General features: G+C 46.4%; 1 long non-coding RNA gene across 3 annotated transcripts; it reads left to right on the top strand.

The window, feature by feature from the left end:
- The first annotated feature begins 4,426 nt into the window (after positions 1–4,426).
- On the top strand, positions 4,427–9,007 carry LOC134432025 (uncharacterized). Of its 3 annotated transcripts, none has more exons than XR_010031193.1 (6): positions 4,427–4,674; positions 5,204–5,268; positions 5,890–5,953; positions 6,644–6,719; positions 6,840–7,607; positions 8,761–9,007. It is a non-coding gene; the product is annotated as an uncharacterized LOC134432025 (long non-coding RNA). The 3 variants fall into 3 exon arrangements; XR_010031192.1 differs by lacking the exon at positions 4,427–4,674 and having other exon boundaries at positions 4,681–5,268; positions 6,840–7,149; positions 7,490–7,607; XR_010031191.1 differs by lacking the exon at positions 4,427–4,674 and having other exon boundaries at positions 4,681–5,268.

Genomic DNA, 9,007 nt, shown 5'->3' with positions numbered 1-9,007 from the left:
CAGGGGTTTTATTTTAAATAATATAAGTACTATAGAAATGTAAATCGACATACAGAAATATATAATAAATATATAGAGATATAAAGATATAATACCAAACTATGAATAGAAATAGAAATCTATGTAAGTAACATGAAGAGATGCAATATATAATATAATTTTTATTATACAGTAATATAAATTCTAAATATAAATGCGAATATAAATATGAAAAATATATGATGGGGGCTCGGAGCAGCCCAGGTGTGAGTGTGAGGATGATGAGGGCTCGGAGCAGCCCAGGTGTGAGTGTGAGGATGATGGGGGCTCGGAGCAGCCCAGGTGTGAGTGTGAGGATGATGAGGGCTCGGAGCAGCCCAGGTGTGAGTGTGAGGATGATGAGGGGCCGGCTCCTGCCGGGGCGCGGCTGTTTTAGGGGGAGGCTTTGTCTCAGCTCCCTTTTGCATGGAGCTGCTGAGTGGAGGGGTTTATGGGGCGCTCCCGGCGCTGTCTCATGGAAGGACTGCGAGAGCTTCCCACAGGGTCGGGGGCAACGCCTGGATCCGCGCTTGGGTACGTGGAGCATCGCTTAAAGGAGGCGCCGAGGGACGAATCTTTGTGCCGGGGAGCAGCGGCCGAACAGGTGAGCCCGTGTGGGTTCGGAGCGGGGAATTTTCTCCTTCCCCTTTGCAATTTCATCTTGCCAGTCCCTCCCCGGGTCCCCAGGAACAAAAATGGAGCTTATGAAGACAAAAGGAATTAAGGAGAAGGAAGCAGCTCCTCTTCTTTTATTGTCTGCGTTTGACCTGAGGGGATCCCTCTTGACTTGTGGTTTGAAGGGTGTTGATTGCAGGAAAAGCTGCCTTTTCCAGGCTGTTAGGGGTATCCCGGGGGTGACAGGGAATCCCTGCGTTCTATTCTAAGGGGAATGGGAAAAGTATTCTTGTGGTATTCTGGGTTTGATTTGAAGGCAGCCACCCCATTTTCACCACCCTCGGGTTTAAATGGAGGGGGCAGCCCTTGTGTCCCTCCTTTTGAAGGGTTTGAATGGAGAAATCGCCCTTCGAAATCGCCCTTTCCCATCAGTCGAAGGCTTTCATTTGGGGAGCGCCCCTTCTTTTCTGCTCTCCTAGGGGGTGAAATTGGAGGGGAGAACACATTTCTTTGCCCTTGTTGAAGTGAGGTGAGCCCCGTCTGCGGTTTCGGGGTTGACTTGCGGGAAGCCGCAGCTCCGGCAGCGTTTGCAGGGCTGCAATGGGGCTGTGCCGCTGCATTGGAGGGCGCTGCCCGTGCCCGCGGCCCGGCCCGGAACGTTCCCGCTCGGGAGCGCTGCTGGCACGGCCCGGGCAGCTGCCGGGGCGCACGGGGGATTCGGCGCGGCCGGGCCGGCCGAGGGCGGCAGTGGCGGAGCCGCGCCGGTGCGAGCCGTGCGGAGCCGAGCGGAGCCGGGCCGGGCCGGCCGAGGGCGGCAGAGGCGGCGCGGGCGCTGCTGCGCCGGCCCGGGCGGTGCCGGCCGCTCCGTCCGCTCCGGGCGCGGGGCTCGGGCGCCGCCGGTAGCCCCGGGCCCGGTGCCGGCCCCGCCGGGCAGGGGCAGCGGGCGGGGCTCCCCGGGACGGCGCCGGCCCCGCGTGCCGGAGCGGCCGCCGCAGGAGCCGCTTTCCTGCCGGGAGCCGCGCTCCGTCCGGGGCCGGCAGCGAGCGCGGGGTTCGGCCGCTCCACGTTCGGCGGTGCCGTGGCTCGGAGGCGCTTTGGAGGCGTTGATGGCATCGCTGGGTTCGGTTTGCAGCGGGTGTCCGCTAAGGGATACGGTGTTCTTCCTGAGCGGCACGGTTCTCGGTGCCGGTAGGGATGATAAAGGTTCGTTTCGGATTGGGTTTTGTAGTCGGATTTTATTTTTTTTTTTCCGGGTATTATGTTTAGAAGGGCGCGCAATGGTTTTTACGGGTCGTAGCGCGAAGCAGCGGTTCGGATTTTAATTCTGTTGCGGTGGCTTTTATTAGCGTGAGTGTGTAGTGTTTGTTTTGGGGGGCTTGAGGCAGCGTCCTGTCGTTCATAGCAGCGGGTTTTTAATCTTTATAATTGCATGTGTGTTTATCGTCTTCCAGGGCTTTTATTTGTTTGGTTTATTTGATTGTAGTGTATGTTTTATGGTTCCGGGTAATTTGGGGGACATTGTTTATGGTTACGTTTGTCTTTAGTCTTTGTGTTTGTTTCTAGGTGGTATTTTTATTTTGATAGCTTGAGGCACTATGGGTTTATTCAGTTGGGAATAATTTTTTGGTTGCAGATTTAAGTTTATCTGGTTTTTGGTATTATTCTTGTTGTTGGTTTCTTTATTTTCTTCTTGTTGTTGTTGTTGTCTTTTAATGTATTTGAGTATTGTTTATCAGGGTTTTTTTTGGGAACATGGGTATTTATATGGTGGGTTTTTAAAGTATTTATTTATTTGGGTAGTTAATTTCTTAGTTTTTAGTGGTTGAGATGTTTTTCCATTTTGTTAATTAGTTCAGGTTTTAAAGTTATTTTTACAGAGGATTGTTTATTCCTTGAGTTAGTGTAGAGGTAGAATTTTGTTGGGTTTTTTTTTAGTAAGGTCGTTCAGGGTGAGTGGCACTGGCTTGAGTTTAGTAGATTGGTTTGACTTTTTTTTAGTACTTTTTGTAATTTGCTGTGTGTGTTTCTATAGGATTTTCTTTTATTTTGGTTCCATTTTTCTGTCCTGATGAGAATTGTTATTGAAGAGTGTTCTTTGTTTTTTCGCTGACACTTGTTTGGCTGTTGGAGGTATCTTGATGTTTTTGGAAGATATTGGTGGGAATTTGATGCTGTTTGTTTCGTCATTTCATTTAGGAATTGGATTTTAAATATGCAATTATGACTCTAACTATATTGAAACAAAAGAAATAGATGTGTAGCAATGGGAATGAGCCAATTTTATTTTTATATATTCGGTCAATTTTTAAAATTTAACATGTAACATAAGTCATTATATGTTACAATAAGTTATTCTAATTTTAAAAGAGTATTGTGTATGTTTTTAGATATATGAATAGAGAATATAAATGTAAATACAACCCAAACAAAAATACAAATATATAAATGTATTGCAACTATATGCAGACAGATAAAAAATTAATATTAAATTGTAAATGTAAAATAACATAAATTGATACAATATATAATACAAGTGATACTGCATATATTTTATGAAAAATATTATAGGAAATGGATATAAAATAGATATAAATACGGATGTGATATATCTATCTATCTATATCTATCATTTGTTGTATATTATGATAAATACAAATATAAAAAAACATTTAGGTAGTTTAAAATAATGGATGGTTTTGTTTTTTCTTTGCCAAAGCAGGGGGTTTCGTGTAAAAATTACAAATACAAATAATATAAAGGTAGAAATATGAGTATAGAAGTATATCATAAACACATTAAAGATTTATATAAAAATTAGAAATATAAGGAAAAATAAGTTGTAGCAGTAGATGTGGTAAATAATTTAAAAAATATTTCCCGTATATTTTTTGAATAAGGTGCATATTATATATAGTTATTAATATAATACATCAATATAAACGATAAATATATATAAAATATCAACTATCTATAAGAAGGAATAAAAGCTCTATGTCACGTGCAGCAGTAGAAAATGTCAGGCTCCCAGGGAATAAATAGTTTTCTTTAATTCATTTTCGTTTTGGAGTTTTTTTTTTTTTTCCTCTCGGGTAGTCTGCAAGTTTCTACTGCTGCTTTTTTATTCTAAAGGTGGAAAGGTAAACCAAGATTAGAAATACAAGAAAGGGGAAGGGAAGGGAAAGGAAAGGAAAGGGAAAAGGAAAAGGGAAGGGAAGTGGTGAAAAACAGAGTGAAAAAAGTAAAAAGAGTTGGAGGGAAAAAGAGAGGGCATTGGGGAGGAGCGGTGCTGCCTCAGGTCCTTCCCCGCCCGGGGGCGAAGGACCCGTTTGATGCCCAGGAGGGACTGCAGCTGCCGGTGGCTCCCGGGGGACGGAGCCGTGGCTGTCATCGCGAGACTACAACTCCCGGCAGGCCGTGCTGCCGGCGCGGCGTGTGACGCAACGGCTGACGCGGCACATGAGTGGCTGGCGTGCCAGGCGGCCGCGCGGGGCTGTGCGCGCGCAGCTGCCGGCGCCTCTCCCGCGCGGGACAGCGACGCTGGAGGGGCGCAGCCTCCGTCTGGCCGCCCGCGCGGAGCTGAGCAGCGCGGAAGGAGCGTCCGCCCGGTTCCTCGGCCTCCCTCAGCGGTGCCGGGGGCGGGGGCGCTGCCGCCCGCCGATGGCGGAGGGCGAGGCGGTGCTTTGCTGCCGCGGGCCGGGAGCTGCGGGAGCCGCCCCGGGCGAGCGGCGCCGGGCGCTGCCGCGGTCCCGGTGGGGCGGCCGCCCTCGGGCTGGCGGAGGCGCCGGCGGAGCCCCCGAGCTGCAGCCGTCTCCCTCGGGCTGCTGCCGGTGCTGCGGGCGGAGGCGGCTCCGCCGCGTGTTGGGCGCTGCGAGCAGGGAGCGCTGCGGTATCGCCGGCATGGCGGGGCTGCTGCCTGCGTTAGTGCCCGTGGCTCTTTGTGCCGTGACAGCGGATGGAGCGGCGCTGGGCGGTAAAGCCAGAGATGGCCGGGAGAATGCCCAGCGCAGGGAGCGGGCGGGCTGTGTGCTTCGGATGGCACAGGTGCGAGCTGCAAAGCCACCCCCCCTTCCGCCCCTGCCCTCCCGAGCCCCAGGGAAAATGCTTTCCAGCATTGTCGAGCTTCTGAAAGACAAAACTTGTGATTTGACACTTGCATCCAGAAAAGGTTTCTGTCTAGATTAGCAAATGCCTCAATTGTTCTTGGTTACATCCCATGACCGGTTTCAGGCAGCGACTTTATAATGCCTTTAGGATTTTCTTGTACAATGGTGAGAAAACAGGCAGGTCTGATAGTGGTTTCACTTTTTTTTCTACTTCACGTTCCATAAGATTCTTTTATGCAAGCACTTGTTTTAAAATTCTACTGTAAGCGTTTATGGTTCACTTTTTTTTTCTTTGCAGCACCCGTGACTTTTTTTTCCCTCTAAATCGGGAGTAAATATAGCTGAGTAAAATTACCTTGATTTTCTTCCTTCTTTTTTAACTGAATTGTTTTTATTAAAAATGCTATTTGAATATGTAGAAAAAGTGGGGATGTCTTGTAATATATCGTAGCTTTTCTTGTTTACAGGATACTCAGAAAATATGTCTCCCTTAGAGTCCCACAGAAACGTTCTCAGTGCGATCTCTATCAAGGTATGTATTTACAAGTAAGTGGTCCCTTTAGATAATTGCCTGTGAATGACCTTTTCCTGTAATTCAGAGCTTGCGTTCTGTGGGTTTTATGATAAAGCTGTAAAACATGTCAAAATGGTTTTGCAAGTCTTAATCGTTGAAGGCAGCAAGAAGTGGATTTAGAGCCTGTTCTTGAGCAGACAAAGGGAAAAAGTGTGACTTTGATGCTGAACTTGTCATTTTTCATTTGACTTGTCTTGCATTATTTAAGAGTAGAGAGAACTAGAAAAAGAGAGAAATCGAATTGGTTCTTGAGCACTCCTCAAATGCTCACCATGATCCAGTGTAGAGCCGAAGGGAAGGGTGATGGAACAGAGCTCTGAGCTTTAGAAGGAAATAAATTTAAAGCTGACCTCCGCACAGAGTCTCACTAACTTCTGTGGTTTTAAAATACAAGATAAGTTTAGGAAGTGTTGGAAGTTAGTGTTTTGGGAAAGAAACGGCAGTTCCACAGAACATTCCATTGAACAGAGGCTCTGGGAACGATTCACGTTGTAAGTGCTGTCACTGCAGTCAGTTGGTGGTTCAGCCTTGAAACGTGCACTTGGCCTTCTGTAAAGCACTGTTTTGTTTGCCTTTCAGTGCTATGAGTCTTGATCAATTGGAGAAGAGCCCAAGAGAAATTTTTCATCCCTTGATATAAAAGGTAGGAAGTGACTTTTTTTGGTTTGGTTCTTTTTCTTTATTATTTTCTGGAAATAAAAGTAATTAAGTATAGGTACTACTGGTTTGTTTCTTCCAGTAGCAGGTGATAACAATAGTAGTAGTACTAGTAAAAATCATAATAGAAATAATAACAATAGTAATGTAATACTACTTAAACTGTCTTTATCCATTGGACTGGCCATTTCAAATCAAAACTTCTAAACACAAATCAAACCATCATCCTTGTAGAATCTTTCACAGCAGCGGGCTAAAGATCCTGGTTTTGTTGACAGCATTTATTGGTTCTGGAAGAACAAGAGGGAAGTACAAGCCTAACTACTTCTAGCTCACAGACCCGTCCAGTGAAGCCAGCTTTGTGTTTTGGTGGGCTTGTGATGACTTTGAAATCAATTGCTCATTCCAGTAAAAAAAAATCATGTTTTTTTGAACGTGACAGCAGAAATAACTTTAGGCACCAACTGAATAATAAGAGATGACCAGTTTAAGTTAAAAATGCATGCTATACTATCAAAATTTAAAGGTAAATTATTATGTATTAGGTGATGGTATAAAGTGTATGTTCTAATGTGTAATGCAAAGATACATACGTACCTGAAAGTCCTTAGAGGAAACAAATTTTTATGTCTGCTGTTTGATTGTTTACCATACGATATTTGGTTTCATTTCCCAGGGATCGGTGAATTTTAACTTTGGAGTCCCCTATGCTAAGGATGCTCAGCTTACAGGTGATGAAATGTTCAGTAATGGTGAGTTTTTCACCTTCTCTTTAATTGCTATGCTGATCTGAATAAGAAAAAAAAAAACAAAAGCAAGAGAAAAAAAAGGATGGTTTATTATTTTTTACGCTGTTATGTTTGTTTCCTCAGTATTTGCTGCAGCTCTGCTTACCCAAGCTTTGGGTTCCTTCTGTCCCACTGGGAGTTGCCCAATTTGGTTGCATCTGGTGAAATTCACCCTGAGACCTTACAGAAGCAGCTCCAACTACGTGAGAGCCATTTGCAGTTCTCTCCAGACGCCTGGAGAATGGGCGACGTTTCTGAGGATCCGGCGAGCGTGCTTCTGTCAAAACTCAGTCTGTGAAATTCCTGGGGAAAACCCTTCTGTGTCCTGAGGGGTTCAAACTCTGGTGAGGATCCAGTTATCAGGTGCTCACCTGGATGGTTCCGGCTCCCAAAGGTAACACTTGTACTCTTGCCCTGTAGTTTACATCTATTGTATTTTTGTTATTTTGCAAGATTTTTTGTCTTTGCAAAATATTGTGCATTTCACTCTTTGGAACCTCTCAGATGGTTCTTTGGTGCAGCACCACCCCAGGGGACACTTGGCTGCTGTCCTGAAGGGGTTGGTGGCTAGAATTGTAAATCCTGGAGAGTTTGTGAGTCTTCTGTCCCCAGGGAGGTGTCGTGCTTTGTTTACTTTTGTTCTGTTGGTTAGGCGCTGCTTCTCGTTGCAAGTATGAATTTCAAACTGCCCTGTTCTTATTTTAGCTGTTTTCCTGGTTCTCTCCCTACGGCAGGGAAAGACTCTCGTGTCCTTGTCGTCGGGCTCAGTGCTGTCCAAGAAGATACGGGGACTAAAAAAATCATAAGAAGCAAAATAGGACTGCAGGGAAAAGAAGCTGGAGAGAACAGAAGGTGATATTGTTATCCTTACCCTGTATTAGAGACATCCGCTGTGCTTTGATGCTGGCAGCTGCCAGGGGCTTGTTAGCTCTTTGTAGGCAGGTGTAGGTGTTCACTTGTAGTTTTTTTCTCTGGACAAGTCAATTCAAACTTTGCTAAGCTTATATTTGCAGATTACTCTCTAGCACAGTCCAGCATGACATTTTTGAATGTTGTAAAAATACCATGTTACTTGGAAATTGCTAATGAAGAGAAGCTTTAGGGGAAAATAAGATTTCAGGGTTGGAAGTTGTGAGAAGAATTTTGTGGGGATGTTAGACTGAAGTAAAGCACACTTGCAGCTGGACTGGCGCGCTGGCAGGTCCCCTATTAAACAGTAGTGCTGAGATTAGCCTGGGGGTTGCCCATTGTTTCTGTAGAAATCAATGTTTCCTGGTCTTCAGCGGGAAGCTGCTTTGAAAAGCTGGAAGGTGCAGCATGCTGACAATCCCCGTGCTTTGGATTAAAAGTAGATTTCAGAAGGGCCCTAAGCTTTTGTGTTTTCCTAGAAGTCAATGTAATCCTATCGAGGAGTTTTTAATTCTGTGTTGCCACGTCATCCGTCAGAGCCCCGTTGTACTAATCTTCATACAAGTACAAAACAAAAAATCAGACCCTGTCCCAAGCACTTAGAGGCCAGAACACGATTTCCTCGGGCTGCCATTTGTGTGCCATCGGTACTCCCCATGAATTGAGCCCTCTGGCTCTGACAGAGCCCCTGGATGCTGACGGAAGGGGGCTGGTCACAGACCCTGGAGGTGCCTGTCCCCCAGGGAGGGAGAGGCCGAGGCAGTGTGGCCTGCAGGGAGGGTCTCGTCCCCAGAGAGCAGCCGGCGACTCCATGCCTGCCCGGGGCTGCGGGTGCCCCCTCGGGGTGGACGCCTGCCCTCAGGTTTCCCTCTGGGCACCCGGGGAGGGAACCAGGTCCATCCGTGTGGCAGCTGCAGGGCCTGCAGGCTCTGGGCCCTGGAGCCGAGTGAGCCTGAGCTGCTGCATGCTTGCTGTGAGCTTTGGGGTGAGCGTGCATCACTGCAGGCCTGGGATGGATTGAAATGCGCTGAGGAAAGCAGAGGGAGGGAGGGAGGGAGGGAAATGCTCTGTTAACATGTGCCAATTCTTCTGTCAGACTCATCACGGCGGGACAGCGTGAAGACTGAAAGTGTAAGAAGATGTGGAGGGAAAGAGAGAATCTGACAGGAGCATCGGACGGACGAGTGCACGAATTTTGCTTTTTTGCTTGGATGTAAACTCAGGCGTTGAAAGGAATTTGGGAGTGAGAAGGGACATTTCAGAAGGAGAAGAAGCAAAAGAAGTTGTTGTTGTTGTTACAGTCCTGGCAAAATCTTTTGTTCTAGCTAATAAAAGAAGTTAGT

This window comes from Melospiza melodia, chromosome Z (assembly GCF_035770615.1).
Source record: "Melospiza melodia melodia isolate bMelMel2 chromosome Z, bMelMel2.pri, whole genome shotgun sequence".
NCBI lineage: Eukaryota > Metazoa > Chordata > Aves > Passeriformes > Passerellidae > Melospiza > Melospiza melodia.
Note: the sequence above shows the minus strand (reverse complement) of the source record. Positions and strands in the feature narration are given on the sequence as shown.